At 44.2% G+C, this 17,528-nt stretch overlaps 1 protein-coding gene across 1 annotated transcript in view; it reads left to right on the top strand.

The window, feature by feature from the left end:
- VSTM2L (V-set and transmembrane domain containing 2 like) overlaps positions 1–17,528 on the top strand; it is an 84,149-nt gene that overhangs the window by 33,721 nt on the left and 32,900 nt on the right. The gene's annotated exons all lie outside the window — the stretch shown is intronic.

Here is a 17,528-nt window from a genome sequence, read left to right as displayed (position 1 = left end):
ACTCCACTGAGCTACCCAGCTGCCCCCAATAAAGAGTTTTTTAATTGGTCTCCCTACCTCAAGTTTTCCCTACTCCAGTCTATCCTTCATTCAGTTTCCAAAGTGATTTTTAAAGCATCTATCTGATCATTTCACTGCCTTGCTCTATAAACTTCAGTAGCTCTCTTTTACCTTTCACTGGCAATTAACACTCTAAACACGGCCCCTTCCTACCTTTCCAGTCTTCTTAGAATTCTGCTGCCCTCCATGAACTTTGTTATCTAGTCATACTGGTCTGCTTGCTATTTCTTGAACACAACATTTCCTGTCTGGATGCCTTTGCATTGGCTGTTCTCCCCTCACCACTGCCCTCTCTAACTCTTTGAAGTTCTGGCTTCCAAAAGATCCAGCTCTAGTGCTACTCCTTCAAGGAGGTCTTTCCTGGTCCCCCTGAGCTGCTAGTGCCATCTCCTTAAAGTTACCTTATTTATCTTGTGTATTCTGATTTTTATACATTGTCTCCCTCAGTAGGGTGTAAGCAGGGACTGGTTTTTTGTTTTTGTATTTTCTTCATATCCCCAGAATTTAACCTAGTTCCTGGCATACTAGTAAGTATTCTTTAAAAAAAAAACCTTGCCTTCTATCCCAATATCATTTCTAAAACAGAAGAGTGGCAAGGGCTAGGCAGTCAGGGTTAAGTGACTTGTCCAGGGTCACATAGCTAGGACGTTTTTGAGGCCAGATTTGAATCAGGTCTGCCTGACTCTAAGCCTGGGCTCTATCTACTGTGCTACCTAGCTGCCTCACATAGTAAACATTTGACAAAGACTTTTTGGTTGATAATTTTATGAATGATGGAAGTAGAATTTGAACTTAGGCCTTTCTGGTTCCAGGGTCAGCTCTTTACATCCTATGAAATATTGCATCTTCTAATTAGATTCAAGGCAATTTGAGGGGAAGGCCCTAGCAGCTGTAACATCAGGAAAGGCTTCTCGTGGGTGGTGATGTTTGAACTAAGCTTTGAAGCAAATAAAGGAATCTAGGAAGAAGAGGTGAGGAAAACAGGCATTGAAGGCATGGGGGACAGCCAGTACAAAGGCAAAGAGATAAGAGACGGAGAACTCTGTGGGAGGAGGAGAAAGAAGGCCAGTTTGGATGGACAACAGAGGACATAAGAGGCTGGGTAATGCCTCACAAGGCTGGAGCCTAGTTGTGAAGGGCAAAAACAGAGAAAGTCCTTGTTAGAACGGACCTTTTTGTTGTTCGGTTGTTTCAGTTGTGTCCAACACTTTGTGACTCCATTTAGGATTCTTTTGACAAGGATACTGGATTGGTTTGCCATTTCCTTCTCCAGATCATTTTGCAGATGAGGAAATTGAGGCAAACAGGGTTAAGTGACTTGCCCAAAGTCACACAGCTAGGAAGTGTCTGAGACTGGATTTGAACTCGGGAAGACTCATCTTCCTGACTTTCAGGCCCAGCACTCTAGTCACTGCACCATCTAGCTGCCGGAATAGACCTTAGAACATATAATTTTAGGACTGTAAAAGACCTTAAAATACATAACAAAGAATGCCAGAGATGGAAGTTAGGGTTCATATAGTGCCCAAACCCCCTCATTTCACAGATGCATCTTTTTCTCACCATACCATGGTGACTTCTGCCATCGAAATGCAGATACCCCACTTCCTTGTTTCTCCAGTGTCAAGCTGGACATGTCTCCCTGTGGCAGAAGTGGGCAACAGAAAGGGTACAGGCCCAAAGAGCCAATGTGCTAAATAAAAGGATGCAGTGTGAGTACTATCCTCTTTACTCCAGCTATTTCATCCTCAAATCTCCCAGGCCTAGAATGGTGCTGGGGGGCCGAAAGCCCCTATTTCTGTCATACTTTGAGGTTTACAAAATACTTTCCTCATAATCGCCCTGTAAGGGAATGAAAAGCTACCATCCTAATTTTAGAGATTAAGAAACTGATGTTTTGAGAAATTATGACATTCCCATGGTCCCAGCTGTGATTTGAACCCAGGTGGCTGCTTGAAATTCAGCATCCTGCCCTCTACACCTTTCCTCTTATCTTCAAATGAGGATCCAGTGCTGACCAGACAGGGGCTTGAGCTCACCAGGGGGCTTTGAGTCATCTATCCAGAAGGAAGGGCTATTCTTAATTGGCAGGTTCTCAGAAGACCCGACCACGAAAGAGCTGCTTGTAAGAGGGGAAAAGGGTCAGGGGCCCTGCTTGCATTCAAAAGGCTTCAGCTCAGGCCTTCAGGCTCCATGAATCTAGTATGAGACCCTCAGAAAGGCTCCTTGCACTGTCTGTCATTCCTGGATGAGTCCCCATCCTGACTTGAATGGATCAGAGCCCAGCCAAAGCCATGCTGTATAACCCGGTATAGCTGCCCCATTACCTTCCTTCTCGTTCTTCCTACTCTTCTAATCTTCCTCCTTCTTTCTCTTCATCTTAGAGTCATAAAATTTTCTTCCTCTTCTTTTTTCTGCTCTGCTTTGTTCTCTCTCCCCTTTTATCCTTCCCTTTGGCTTCTTTTCCTTCTCCCATTAATCAGCCAAAGAAAGTAACGATTGATCCTCCTTTATCACTCATTCCCAAATTAGGCATGGGAAGGGGGTGGGGATAGAAGATGCAATCCTAGGAGGGAAAGAGAGAGAGAGAGAGACATAGAGAGAGAGAGACAGAGACAGAGACAGAGACAGAAAGAGAGAGAGACTTTATTAAATGCTTACTTTGTAGCACCTTTATTAAATGTTTACTTTGTGCCACACTTTGGGCTGTGTTCTGAGGATACAAACACAATAGTTCTTACCTTCAAGTAACTTACATTCTAATAAAGGAAGGCCAGACACGTAGAAGAGCTAGGAGACAGAAGGGATGAGAAGGTAATGGAATTCATAACAAGGCAGTGGGAGTGGGAGGAAGGGGGGAAAAAAAGATGTCCAGAGAATGAGACCAGGTGTGAGGGTGAGGGTTCTTCCTGAAATGGGGATTTGGGGGAAGGAGGCACCACTCAAGGGAGCAGGACCTCAGAAGTTTCTGGAGGAGTGGGGGTTGAAGGAAGGAATTAAGGCAGCAGGTTAAGGGAGAGGGGAAAAAATGTCCAGAGAGTCAGACTGGGTAAGAGAGGTCCCAGGCAAGAAATAGAGGATGGTATTTAATGTACTTATAGCCTATTGATAAGTGATTAGATACAGCCTTGTGAGCAAAGGAATTTGGAGAAGGGAGACTTCGAGGAAGGCTTCCTGGAGAAGGTACATTGTTCAAAGTAATAGGTTGGACAGATTTGTATAGACAAGAGAGTTGGACTTAGCTTTTCTCATAAGGACAGGATGGAGGATTCTGTTCCCATGTAGGGCAGTTGGTTTAGCTCTAGTTCACAGGTTCCAGAATACATACCTCACTCAGGCTGGCTGCCTGAAAATGTGTCCCCCCCGGAAGAGGCACATGAAACAGACCAGGTGGAGGGCAATTACTATTATAATTAATCACTGATATTATAATGAATAATAATCTGGGGATTATCATCATCATCATCCTTCACTACCTACCTCTCAGGATTGTTTTGAGGAATGGGCCATGTAAAGAGTAAAGCATTCTGGAAATATGAACCAAACATGTAAGTAGCTACTCACGTCGGGTAAGGACTGTAACGATTTGCTGATATTCATTTTCTCCCTTTGTCCCTCCTGGGGATGGTGGATCAGTATCTAATCCTGATTGCTGAAAATGGGGTAGATATCTGAATCTGTGTGGGTTTGTGACTGGGCTGCCCTATGCCTGGAACACTGGTTGAGGGGTTGGGGCTGCTGGGACCACATTCTCTGTGGTCATGGTCATTGTTGCCCTTTCAGCTGGAGTTTGTCCCATTCTCTGTTAATTCATCCCTTAATCTATCATTGACAGTGTCCTCGGTCCCACTTTCCTCACTAATCTATCAGTGGTATCCCCAAGGTCTTCATCAATCACTAATCTCTCAGGTATGGTATAGCCTGTTGTCTGTCAACCTTACACCTTAGAAATCGGCAGAGGGGGAAGGGGTGCTGAGATAAGGCAAATCAGTCTCAGCTCATCTTAGCTTGGAAACACTCCTTCGCTCCACCTGGCACGTTCTGAGGTCTGGAGGCCATAGCTTCCTGAAGGTATGCAGGCAGCTGATGGGTTCCATCAAATATCTGTTTCTGCCCACTTCAGCTAAACTTCTAAGTTTGCAGCTGATACCCATTGTCTGAGGCTCAGCTTGTTGTAAATGATGAGGCTGTGGTCTGCATTTTAAAAAATCAAAGGAGAGTCAAGGCTGGGAGATGGCCCCTGATAGTTATTGGCTTATTCTTTCCCTTAGTTTGTCTGTAAAATAGGTTTTATATCGGTGATGGCAAACCTATGACACATGTGTCACACTGACACACATAGCCATTTTTGATGACACAAGGCCGCATGCAGCTGCATACAGAGAAGTATGGGACCGAATACCGAGGATGAAACATTTACTTTAGTGTAGTGTAGACACTCTGTGCACTATAGATGACTATTCTACCTATATTAATTTACCTATTTTGGTTTATTAAATACAGTTATATGTTATAATTATACATTTTTGTTATTTAAAATATAAATATTGTAAAATTATGGTTTTTTCTTGAAGTGACACACCACCTGAGTTATGCTTGTTTTTTTTGGCGAATTTTGACACACTAAACTCAAAAGGTTGCCCATCACTGGTTTATATCATAGGAAGGGAGGGAGGGTGATAAACATTTCTAAAGCACCTAATGTGTATCAGACACTGGGCTTAGTGATTAACAAATATTATTCATTTGATCAGTCCTCTGAGGTAAATGCAGTTTTTCCCATTTGATAGTTGAGGAAACTGAGGTAAAAAGCGGTGAAGTGACTTGTCCAGGATCACACAGCTAGGACGTGTCTGTGGCTTGATTTGAACTCAGGTCTTCCTGACTCCAGGCCTCCTATGCTATCCATCATGCCATCAGTTATGGAACACAAGATTTAGAGATGGAAGGACCTTGCACACTGTCTAGTTCATAGAATAAGAGTACTCAGAGGTCAACTAATCCAACCTGGAATTGATCAAGAATGCTGCCTCCAAAATAATCAACAGTGTCTTGCATGATGGACTAGGCACTTAATAACTTCTTATTGAATTGAGTTTAATTGGTCATCTACTGTTTGCTCAAAGACTATCAGTTGGAGTTAGGGAGGACCCATGGGTGGCCCATTCCACTTTGGGAAAGCTTTAATTGGCAGGAAGTTTTTTTCCATATATTAAGCCAAAATCTGACTTTCTGTAACTTCTACCCATTGCTTCTGGCTCTGCTTTTCTTTCCTTTGGGGTGGGGTAGGGTGGAGGGAGGGACACAAGCAGAATAAGATGTCTTACTGTCTCTTTCACAAGATAAATCTTCAGTTTGAAGACAGCTATCATGGGCCTGCTAAGACTTTTCTACTCCAGGCTAATCATCTTTGATTCCTTCAGCCTTCCCCTGGCATGTTATCTAGTCTTTCTCTCACCATCTTAGTCAACCTCCCCTGGGTATAATCTAGCACGTCACTCTCCCTCCCATTCACAGTGCCCCATGATGAATAAAATACTCCAGATATGGTCTGAGCAGGGCAGAGTAGAACAGAATGATCGCTTGCTTGGTTATGGACGCAAAGTCTGGCACAGGATAGGTAGACACTTAATAAATACTTGTTGAATTGGATTAACTGCCATTTTGGCTACCATTGATTCCTCTTGAGCTTGAGGTCCACATAGCCCCCAGATATTTTTCAGAAAAATTAATGTAGGGGGCAGCTGGATAGCTCAGTGGATTGAGAGTCAGGCCTAGAGACAGGAGGCCGTAGGTTCAAATCCGGCCTCAGACACTTACCAGCTGTGTGACCCTGGGCAAGTCACTTGACCCCCATTGCCCACCCTTACCACTCTTCCACCTAGGAGGCAATACACAGAAGTTAAGGCTTTAAAAAAAATTAATGTAGAGCCTTGTCTCTTCCATCCTGTGCTTGTGCAGTTGGTTCCCTTGAACTCTCATTGGCTGACAGAATACAATTGGGGAGAGTACAATAAGTAGAGTCGAGATTTCAACCCCTTTCATTATATAAATGAGGACACTGAGACCTGGAGAGGAGAATAACTTGCCACCGGTCACATATGTAGAGAGCAGCAGAGGCATATGCAAGAGTAGGTTCAACATTAAATGCAGTGCTCTTTCCAGGGTGTCCTGTGTACGTGGACGTAGATGGGTGGGATTTCAGGGGCTCAGGAAACCCCAGTGCCATAGACATAACTCCCCTCAGTTCATTGGTGCCTAAAGTCTCTTTAATACGGCTTCTCTCTCTGTCTCTGAATCTGTGCCTGTCTCTCTGTCTCATTATCTCTGTCTCTCTTCAGCTTCTAAAGACCCCCACTTGGGCTTCTTTCTGTGCTAGGAACAGGTGTAGGTGCTGAAAGCTCCCTAGGTAGAGAGGGACCCTTTCCCTAGAGACCTAGGCCAAAACCTAAGGGTGAAGGGACAGATTGGGGGACGTTGAATAGAGGAGACATAGTGAAGGTCCAGAAGGTAAAGAAAGGGGAAAGGCAAACCTGTAATCTTAGTGTATCTCTGTCTGGGATGTATAGTCCCAGGAAACTCCAGTACCAGAAATGTTCCTCCCCTTTCAGCTCATTGGTGTCTGAAGTCTCTTCAGAGCCTCTCTCGCCTTCTCCTGTCCCCTTCCCAACCCTCAGTCAGAGACTAGGCTAGCTGATAATCTCAGAGCAGATTCTGGCAGCAGAGGTCACCCCATACCTGATGGTATCAATGTAATGAAGGAGAATGAGGCCACAGACAGGCTGGGGGCATAGGAGGCAAGTCTCATTAGTAGGCTAGTCCTGATTGGAAGCTTGGCCATACATCCCAGAGAGGGATGCACTAAGATACTTGCCCCTCCCTTTCTCTTTCCCTTCTGGATCTCCTCCTCTACCCCTCAGGCTTTGATGTGGGTCTCTAGAGAAGTGACCACTCTCTTTCTAGTGAGTTCTCAGCATCTGTTCTAGCATGTAAAGAAGCCTAAGTGGGGGGTCTTTAGAAGTTGAAATGAGCTTTCCTGTATCAGTCTGGATTTCTCCCAGAATCTTCAATTTTTGAAAAGTTTTATTGTTGTCTTTTGTTTTGATGCCAGTTAATCCCCCTTAAATCTACTCATGCCTTTGCATTGCACTTTCCCTTTTAATAAGGACATTTAAGCAGAACCAATTAATATAGTAATCATATCTAATAGTGTATGTCACATTCTATCCTCATAGTTCCTCACTTCTGGGAGTAGCACAATGCCTCTGAAGACTTGGAGTCGGGAGAGGAGTCCCTAGCCATTATGCCCTAGACTCCTTCCTTAATTATGACACCCAGAATTGAATGGAAATCTGATGAAGTCTCACTAAGGCCTGGGACTTGACACTACTTGACCTAGATCCCAGACTTCTGATAAAAGGAACAGTGGCCTCGGTGGTAGCCAGGAAAACAGAGGTCTCTTCCTAGAAGCTGCCACTAACTTGCTGTGTGACCCAGGACTAGGCACAACCTCCTTTGCACCTCGGTTTTCTCCTCTGTAAAATGGAAGGGTTGGATTACATGATCTCTGAGGTCCTTTTTAGTGCTAAAATTCTGTGATGAATGCAGCCCTAGATCCCATTAACATCTCTGGCTACCCACATCACAATGTTGACTCATATTGATGTTGGGAGCAGCTCTGATTTAATAATGAGATTAAGACTTGGATTTAATCTCATGGTCCCTGCTGGGGGGAGCTCACAGCCTGATAGAATATAGACACAGAAAAGCTTACAGTCCAATAGGGAGACTAGGGACACACACACACACACACACACACACACACACACACACACACACACACACTCAGAGAGAGAGAGAATATTCACGAAGTTGCAAGGACCAAAGAAAAGAAAGACTTACACAATGCAGGCTGAGTTTGCTGGTGTCAAGGGGACTCAAAGCACAAAACGGCTTAGAGTTGAGCAGGGCTAATCCAAAAAGGCTTCCTAGGGGAAGTAACTCTAACAGAATTCTGAAGGAACAGAAGACCATGGATTGGCCAGGGGGTACGAGGCAGGCATGGGCAAAAGGCACAGAGAATAGAGACAGCAGAACCATATGTGAGAAAAATAAGCTTTCATCTCTTTGATTGCAAGGCTAAGGAAGAGATAGTACAGTCTACTATGACTCAACTTGGTAAAGCTGGGACTATGCAGGAGCAGAGAGTCTGGGGTACAGAGGAGAGAGGAGGCTGGCTGGTGAGAGACAGGGGGAGGCGAGTGTAAGTAATAGCCCTGGAAGCCAGGATGATAAAAGCTGCAAGAAATGGAAGAGATTCCTTTTTCAGAAAAGCTTTGTCTAGTGACTTATCATTTTTTCTTCTTGAAGAACAGTTCAGAGAATTACAGTGCTGTCTTGAGCACTAAGACCCTCCAGGTCATTTTGTAGATGAGGAAGCTGAGACTAAGAAGGATTAATTGATTTGTCTAAAATCACAGCTCCACAGTTGGGATTTGAACCCAGATCTTATGATTTCAAAGCAAGTGTTGCTTCCCCTCAAGTGTAATGTGTGAGGACCAAAAGGCATGCAGAAGAAGAACCAAGCTTGGCACATTCAGTGGTCATTAGACGACCAATATGCAGGATATTGGGCATCTAGGCTGTGCAGTGGATGGAGCACCAGGCCTGGAGTCAGAAAGATTTATTTCTGTGAGTTCAAATCTGTCCTCAGACACAATCTGTGAGTCCCTGTCCTTTAACCTTGCTTGTCTCAGTTTCCTTATCTGTAAAATAAGCTTGAGAAGGAAATGGCACACACTTCTAGTATCTGCCAAGAAAGTCCTTCATTGGATACAACTGAAAAAACAAATGAAACAACAACATGCAAGATGTTAGGAAATAGGTGGAGGGAAACTGGATGGGAATAAATTGTGGGAGAGCCCTGAATGCCTGACTGAGGAGTTTAGATTTATTTCTGTGAATATGATTCTGAATATGAACAGCTAGAAAACTGTTCCTTCCAGCTTTTAAAGATCAACATTACTTTATTATTACTGTTGTTGTTCATGAGATGGTATAAGAGTTTGGATGGCTCCATGTAATTCTTCCCTGCCTAGAGGACCAAAAGTCAAAGAATGTGTTCTGCTGACTGGTGGGTCAGAAAGAGCATCATCACTGTTTATTATGAAGGATGGATCGATGAGGAAATGGAAGGAGTGCGAACTTGCTAATTCACAATGCTAAAGTCCATGTCTTTGGGTTAGCCTGTCCCCATTCCTGGACAATACTCCCTCCCTTTGGTACCTCTGGGAATTCTTTGTTTCTTTTAAGATTCCACTCAAGTGCCTCCTTCATGAGACTTTTCCAGGTCTCTGAATCACTGATGCCTTTTCCTGAAAGGTTACCTTGTATCAATTCCCATTTTGTCCTTGTATCTACTCTCGGTGTGTTTTGTCGCTATAGCTATGTATATGTTTTCTAGATCCTATGTAGATACATCAAGTTTTTGAAGTCAGGACTGTTTCAATTTGTGTTTGTATCTCTAGCATTTAGCACATAGTCCCTAGCACAGTGTTGTTACTGAATAAATATTCAATTGTTTAAGTGATTCATAGATGGTAAAATGTGGGGCCCAAATTCAATGGGGAAGAAAATTCAAATGGAGAGTATTTGAAGGGATCTTTTCTGGTCCCAGCCTCAGTCAATTGATCTGGAAACCTTAGAAAATAAGGAAGATGTGGTTAGAGTGCCAGTTCTGGAGTCTAGAGGTCCTGGGTTCAAGTGTGGTCTTAGACACTTCCTAGCTGTGTGACCTTGGGCAAGTCACTTAACCCCAGTTGCCTCGCCCTTGCTGATCTTCAAAAGATTAAGGTATTTTAAAAAGAAAAGAAAGAAAGGAAGGAAGAAGGAAGGAAAGAAGGAAAGGAAGAAAGGAAGGATGGAAGGAGACTAATCCCCTCATTTTGCAGAGGAAGAAGCTGAGGCTTGGAATGGATGACCACACCAAACTTATACATAGAGCCTAGCACTAAACATCAGATCTACTGACTCCCAGGTCTGTCATTGCTACTATTCTATGCTATTAGTCTATACAAGGATAGTCTGTGAAGTCTAAATAGCTTAAAACTACACAAAGATTTTTGGGACACCTCGTATTTGTTTGTAGAATGGTAGAACTTTTAGCATTAAAAGAGACCTTAGAGATCATTCAATATAATACTCATTTTTCAGATAAGGAAACTGAGGCCCAGGGAGGTTGAGTGATTTTTTTCAGGGTCACACAGGTAACAGGTGGTAGAGTTGATGTCTTAGCCCAGGCTTTTGGTCTCCAAATTCAATTTCTTCCCACTACTTCATTTTATCTACTACACTAGAAATAGACAAGGAGGTAGTGGCTATTGTGAGGTTGGAAAAAGAAGTAAAAAAAAAAAAGGTTGTATATATTGAGGTCTGGAAATCTCAGGCTCCCAAAGGCATCAGGTTTGTCCCTTTGCTTATCAGTGGAGCTGTTTTCCTCTTTTAAAGCCCCAAATTAAATGAAGGTTGGGGTTCACCCAAGGAGCAGGCTCCTGTGGCTGACCATTTCAATGACTCAGCTTTGAGGTTAATTAATACATCGCTCCCCCAATTAAAAGCTGAAAGGAAGAAGATGTTTGATTCAGTCAAGTCCCTCTCCAGATCCTCTGTAGAATCCTAATTTGTGGGAGCAGATTTTAATTGTGTTCCCAGCAATTTTGACACAAACCTGGGCCCTCCAGCTAGAGAACACAATTGTATCCTTCTCAAAAATCTATAATTACATTTGGCTCTTGGGGAAGGCTGCAAGGAACATTACCTAGGAAATTCAGGATGAAGGTTTGTCAGGGGGCAGGGGAATGTCAGAGAAGGATGGTGATATTTATATTCAGAGCTCAGTTCCCATGATGATAGTTGGTATTTAGCATATGTTGGACAGAGGTGGAGGTGGGGAAGCGTATAGTTTAGGATAAAAGTTCTTGGCTTAGATGAGAAAACCTTACTGAAGTCTTTCCCCCTTCCAAACTCCAATCCATCACTCATACCGCTTCTTCCTTTCCCTTCCCTTCCCTTCCCTTCCCTTCCCTTCCCTTCCCTTCCCTTCCCTTCCCTTCCCTTCCCTTCCCTTCCCTTCCCTTCCCTTCCCTTCCCTTCCCTTCCCTCCTTTTCTTCTTTCCTCCCCCCTCTTTTTCTCTCTCAATTTCTCTCCCTTTCTTTTCTTTCTCTGTCTCCCTGCTTCTCTGTTTCTTTCTCTGCTTTTCTGTCTCTGTCTTTCTTTTTAAAAAAATCCATACCTTTTGTCTTAGAATCAATACTGTGTATTGCTCCAAGGTAAAAAGAGCAATAAAGGCTAAACCTTTGGGGTTAAGTGACTTGCTCAGGTCACATAGCTAGGAAATGACTAAGTTCAAATTTGAATCCAGAACTTCCTGCCTCTAGGCCTGGCTCTCTATCTGCTGAGCCACCTAGCTGCTCCTCTACCTGTTCTTCTGATACCACGCAAATGCAATCTTCATGAAGCCTTCCCTGATCCTTCTTTGCTGGAAGTGATGTCTTTGTCCTTCAGATACACGTGGCATTCATTCTCTTTGTCCCTCACTTATGGTACCAATCATAATCCACTTTGTATTATAGCTATTTCATTCGTTCATTTGAAAAATTTTTATGAGCAATTGCTATGTGCTAGCTAGGCTCTGGTTAGCACTGAAAGGGATAAAAAATGAATAAGATATAGGTTCTGTCCCCCAAAGAGTTTGTAGCTTAATAATGTTTGCGCACCTTTTTTATCTTCTTAAAAACTATAAACTCCTAAAGAGATTATTCTTAGGAGACATCTATTTTCTAGGACCAGTTTTTGCCTCTTTCTAGCTATGTGGCTTGAGACAAATAATTTCCTCTCTCAAGGCCTCAGTTTCTTTCTCTCTTAAATGAGAGATTTTGGACTATTTGATCTCTAAAACCTCTTCTAGCTCTAATATTCTACATCTAAGAATTGATGCATGGGTAACTGGTTAAAGTAATTCATGTCTAGGTCTCAGTTTTCTTCTCTGTCAAATGGGAATAAGAGTATTAAGAGCCCTACTGTACATAGAAGCTGTCATTTGAAAGCCATCTCTGTCACTTTCTACCTGTGATCTTGGGTGAACTATTTAACCCCCCCCCACCAGCATCAGTTTTTTTTATCTGTCAAACAAAAGAGCTGAACTAGATGACATCTTAGGACACATTTTTATTTCTGCAACTTCTAAATTCCCAGTAAATAAACTGTCCAGATGCAAGAATAATAAAGAATTTTACCCCTTTCCAGGGTAAAAGATTTGCCCTCAATCTCTCTCCCATTCCAACTGATTCCTTGCAGTGTGGAGGAGCTGCAGGGCCCCAAACTTGGGGATTACAGGAATCTCTTGGGAAATTGATTTATGACTCTTCCAGGGCAGGGCTGGAGCCTTGGTAGTCAGCTGGTAGTCAGCCTGGCAGGTAATTAGACAAGCAGGGACTGTCTCTGGGGACTGTCAATCAGGATCGTTCATTGCCCTAGAATTCACATTTTTTGACAAAAGAGAGAGGGATGAGGAGGCCTGAGTGAACCAGATTCCCTCATTAAAAAGCCACAGTTAAGTACTTCATTTTATGGACCCTGGATAGCAGTGATTTTTCCTCCTAAATTATACATTCCCTTTTGCTCCCCCTCTGCCTCCCTCCTCAACCCTCCTCCAAATGTGAATGCCGGGAATTTTCTTCACCACTCCTGGGGGGTGGGGGGAGGGGCAGGTGGCCAGGAACAGGTTTCATAGGAGTTAGAACTGGAAGTGACCACAGAGATAATCTACTATAAAGCTTCTCATTTTACATTATAGGGGAACTGAGGTCTGGAGTAGGAAAAGAAAAATGACTTGCATGGTAGTAGAAAGCCAACTGGGATTTAAACCTAGGTTTCTTGACTCCAAATTCAGGGTTCTTTCCATTACATCAAGCTTCATTTGCTTTCCCCAGATAGTTCTTAGTGCCAGAGATCCCTGATCCTTGGCTTCCTAACAGTAGCTCCAGGCTAGAGTGGGAGGGAGTCCCTGGGGGCTTGGATTAGCAAGATCCTCCTCCTTTCCTGCCTCCTCCACCCCTTCTTCCATGCCTTTTTTCTACCATCTTTTTTATTTCTGTTTCCTGCTCACATCCCTTCTCTTCCTGATTCTTTACCTCCTCCCTTCCTTCTTTTCTTCTTCCCCTACCCACTCTTCTCCTCCCTCTCTTCTTTTCACTCCATTTCCTTTCTCTTTCAATTTATTCCCTCACATCTTCCCCTTCTTCTTTTTAGAATTCTTATCTTCTGTATTGAAATCAATACTAAGTATCCTGTCCCAGGCAGAAGAGCGATAAGGGTTAGGCAATGGGGGTTAAGAGACTTACCCAGGGTCACACAGCTAGGAAGTATCTGAAGTCACATTTGAACCCAGATCTCTAGGCCTAGCTCTCAATCCATTGAGCCACCTAGCTGGCTCTTCCCTTTCTTCTTTATTCCTTTTGCCACCAACTTTGTCTAAAACCCTCTTGCCTCCCATATACGCCCCCGGGAGATGAAACAACTACTTTCTGGAGGTGCAGGCACAGTTGCCTTGTCCCCCTCCCCCCCCCCCCCCCCTTGTCGGCTGTGATCCTGCAGTGAACACCAGGACTACCAGCGATGTGTGCAGGGAGTTCTCCGGATAAGAAAACAGCAATGTCTAAGATTGGCCAGGAGATGGAAATTTGTGTCTACAATTGGCAAGCTAAGTAGGATCCAGGTAATTAGGGAATGTGGTTAGGAGCAGGTGTGTGACAAATATTGGCCCAAATGTAAGAAACGGCACTAATTGAATCCATTTATTCAACAAATATTTATTGAACGCTGACTGTAATAATCCCTTACATGTCCACAGTGCTTCACACTTTCCTCAGTGCTTTTAAATCTCTCATTTCATTTGATCCTCACAATAGCTCAGAGCGGGGAAGGGAAGGAAAGGGAAAGGAGAGGAAAGAATTATTATCCCCATTTTATAGATTAGGAGAATGAGGCTCAGAAGCTAAGTGACTTGCCTAAGGTCTCTCACACACACAGCTAGTAAGCAGAAGGACTTGATTTGATTAATTGGGGGGGAAAGAAGGAGAGGAAGCAGACATGTGACAGGTGAATGTGACTGGCTAGGTTAAGTCTCCAAAAGGCAGCTGTTAATTGCCTTCACAGCATAGCTGACAGTCAGGATGTGACAATGTAAATCTGTTACTTTGAACAGTAAGAATCAAACCAAAAAGACCTGAAGGCCATTCGCCTTAGCTGTAGGCTGGCAGGATGGGAGCTGCCTCATTTCGGGGGCCAAGATGCCATCTCGGGTTAAGGTACAGACCAAAGAGTATCTTCTCCTAAGACCTGCCTAATGCCCTCTTCTCCCATTCCTCACCCAGCTCTAATTGTGAATCACTGTCTTGGCACCATTCTTTTGGGCAGTGGGAATGCCCTCTGGCCACGGATAAATCATTCCCTTGCTAGATGGAGCAGGTAGAGCTGGAAGGTGCTTTAGAACAGAGAATTTCCTAGGTGGAAGAGCCGGAGAACATAAAATGTCGGAGCTAGAAGAGATCTTAGGACACTGAATTTTAGAACATGAATGGTGGAACTGAGAGAGACCTTAGAACATAGGCTATCAGAGCTAGGAAGAGCCTTAGAACAGAGAACACTGGCACAGCAGAGCTGGGAGGGACTTGATTTTCTGAGGGGATTTGACTGCAGACAAATCCGATTTTCTCCCTCTTGTCCCATCCTCCCCCCACTCCTCCATTCAAACAATACAAACCATCTGACATCCTTATTTCTGAAATGTTATACAAATTGTCACACTTCCATGTTCCTTCCACTCAGATAAGCCATCCTATCTTCTCATTTCTCTTCTTTAACTGACAGTGAGACTGATTTCCTCATAGTCCCTTCCTGCCCTGTGGTCTCCTAGTCCCAATGACTGATGCTCTGATTTGGGGCCCCCTTTTACAGAGAAGAGAGGGTTAACCCAGAGACCAGTAGCCCTGCTCAGAAAAATGGGGAAGTTGAGGTGTCTCCTTTTTTTCTTCCTGTGTTTGAAAAGGGCTTTTCCTCTGCCGCTAGCTTCAGTTACTAATCTTAATTAGGTTTTCTTTGTGCTGGAAGGTTATGGAAAGGCAGAAAGCATGAAGAGAAACCAAATACCTCTGTGAGAGGAAGGATGGAGTATCTCTGATTAATCCTGGGCCCTTCCTGGGGATCAGGTTTCAGATTTTTACCATTAGCTACTGTGTGGGTTTGTAAAAGCTTCTGAGCTGGGCATTCGGAGGCATTATTTGTGCTACGCCTGGATGGTATTTAGAGATGGGGGACCAGCAGGGGACGAAGACCTGAGAGGGGCACAATACAGCTAGAGAAATTTCTTATGGGTCCCGAATGACCCAGGCTGGCTGCCTTTAACTGAATGTTTGCTGATTTCTTCCTGCTTAGAAAAACAGCTCTCCTTAGAGGCAGCATGGTAGGTGGAACAATGGACCAGTCTTTGGAATCAAGCTCATTTACTGGCTAGCCGTATGACTTTAGTCAAGTCACTTAACCTTTGTGAAGCTCTTCCTTCATCTGTAAAAGGAGGGTTTGGGCTTGGTTAGGTTCCTTCCAGCTCTCATATTCAATGAGTTTGTGATTCCCAAACGGTACAATGCAAGCTAGATCAGGAGACTTGGCAGGGGTTGTGGGGGAAGGGGGAAGAAGGCACAGACTGCCATACTAAACCTGGGGAAGACAGGTCCGTTGTTTTCCCTCCTGGATGACGTGTGTGTGTGTGTGTGTGTGTGTGTGTGTGTGTATTTTTGTTTGTTTGTTTTTGTTTGTTTTTCCCAGCAGTGGGAATGGGGCTGCACTGAACTATTCATCATAAGATATCACTGGAAGGGACCTTAGAGAACACTGACCCCAACCCCTTCATTTTACAGCTGAGGAAACTGAGGTCCTGAGGGGGGGTCTCATAATTTACCCAAAGTCAAATAGCCAAAAAGGGAATGAGACAGGATTCTGACTCAGACCTTCCCAACTCTTAAGTCTAGTGCTCTAACCACTTCACCACCTACCAGCCTCAAGGTGAACGTGGCAGCCAGTGTTAGCAGAACACTGGGCATGGTTGGGAAAGATGGGAGTAATGGCAAAGTAATGCCCATGGTATAGTGGGCTAGATGCCAGGACATCTGGGTTCTGGTTCTTCCTCTAACACCTGACTGTTGCCCCCTTGCCAGGAATGATACAAGTACCCTATGTTCTTGATATTCCTCCATTCTTCAAAAAGCTAGCCCCTTCCTTACATGCCAAAAGCCTGGGTTCATTCCTATCCTCAGGCTGCCTGTTCCCCTTCCCTGAGGGGCCACCTTTCCCCAAGAGGAAGGGGAAGGTCCAGTGGTAATGCTTGCCCTGGAGATGCCAGCACACCCAGGCACGACCGGCTCAGGTTCTAGGCATGCCAATTCTTGACTCCTAGAACCATCTCCTCCCTCTCTCTGGTAATCATCACTATTCTAGTGCCTTATGTGTATCCCTCACTTTACAGTTTAATTCAATTCAACCAACATTTATTAAGCACCATGTAAGGCAATTTCATACCCATTAACTCCTTTTAAAGAATCATAGACAGTCCAAGATGGAAGAAACCTTAGAGATCTAATCTGCCTCCCTAATTTGGCAGGAGGAGGAGGCTGGAGCCCAGAGAGCTTAGGCACCTTGCCCAAGATCACACAGCTAATTAGAGGTCCAGTCCCTTAGCAGATGTGTATGGTGTACCTACTAAGCACGATCTCTCCTGCCTCATGCTGCAAGGGAGGCAGAGATGAACACACAGAAGCCTTGCTTTCAGTGGGATGGCTCTTCCCTGCTAGACCCCAAACAGAACCAGCTGAATGTGAACCAGGGGCAGTAGGAGAGAGCAGAGAGAACACGAGCTTTGGAGTCAGAGGGCCTGGGGTTAAGGCCTAATCCTTCTGCTTCCTTGTTCAGCTGAGTGACCTTGGCCAAAGCACCTTCCATTTCTGGGCCTCAGTTTCCAATTTGTTAAAATGAGGGACTTGGGCTAGATGACCTCAAAGGCCCTTTCTGGTTCTTAATCTTGTAATCAGGAAAGAGTGACCACCCAGGAGGCAAGTGGGGGCTGGTGCAGGGGGAGTCGTGTTGGGGAGGAAGCAGCTGGATGCTGACAGTTGCCACATTTCCTTGGTGACCTGCACGTCCCCAGCCATCTTTCCAGGGCGAGATAATCTCTCTGGAGAAGATGAAAAGAATTCTAATTACATCTTTGAACAATATTTGTTTTGAGAGAAGAAAAACAAACCATATGGTGTGGAAGGAGGGTTTGGGGGCCCGCATTAAATGGGGATTTGTTTTCCATTTATATATCCAGGCGGAGGCGATCTGCTGGGGGAGGGGGGAGGATTACTTTGTTTTG

This window comes from Gracilinanus agilis, chromosome 2 (assembly GCF_016433145.1).
Source record: "Gracilinanus agilis isolate LMUSP501 chromosome 2, AgileGrace, whole genome shotgun sequence".
NCBI classification, from domain to species: Eukaryota; Metazoa; Chordata; class Mammalia; order Didelphimorphia; family Didelphidae; genus Gracilinanus; species Gracilinanus agilis.
This window is presented reverse-complemented; position numbering and strand designations above follow the sequence as displayed.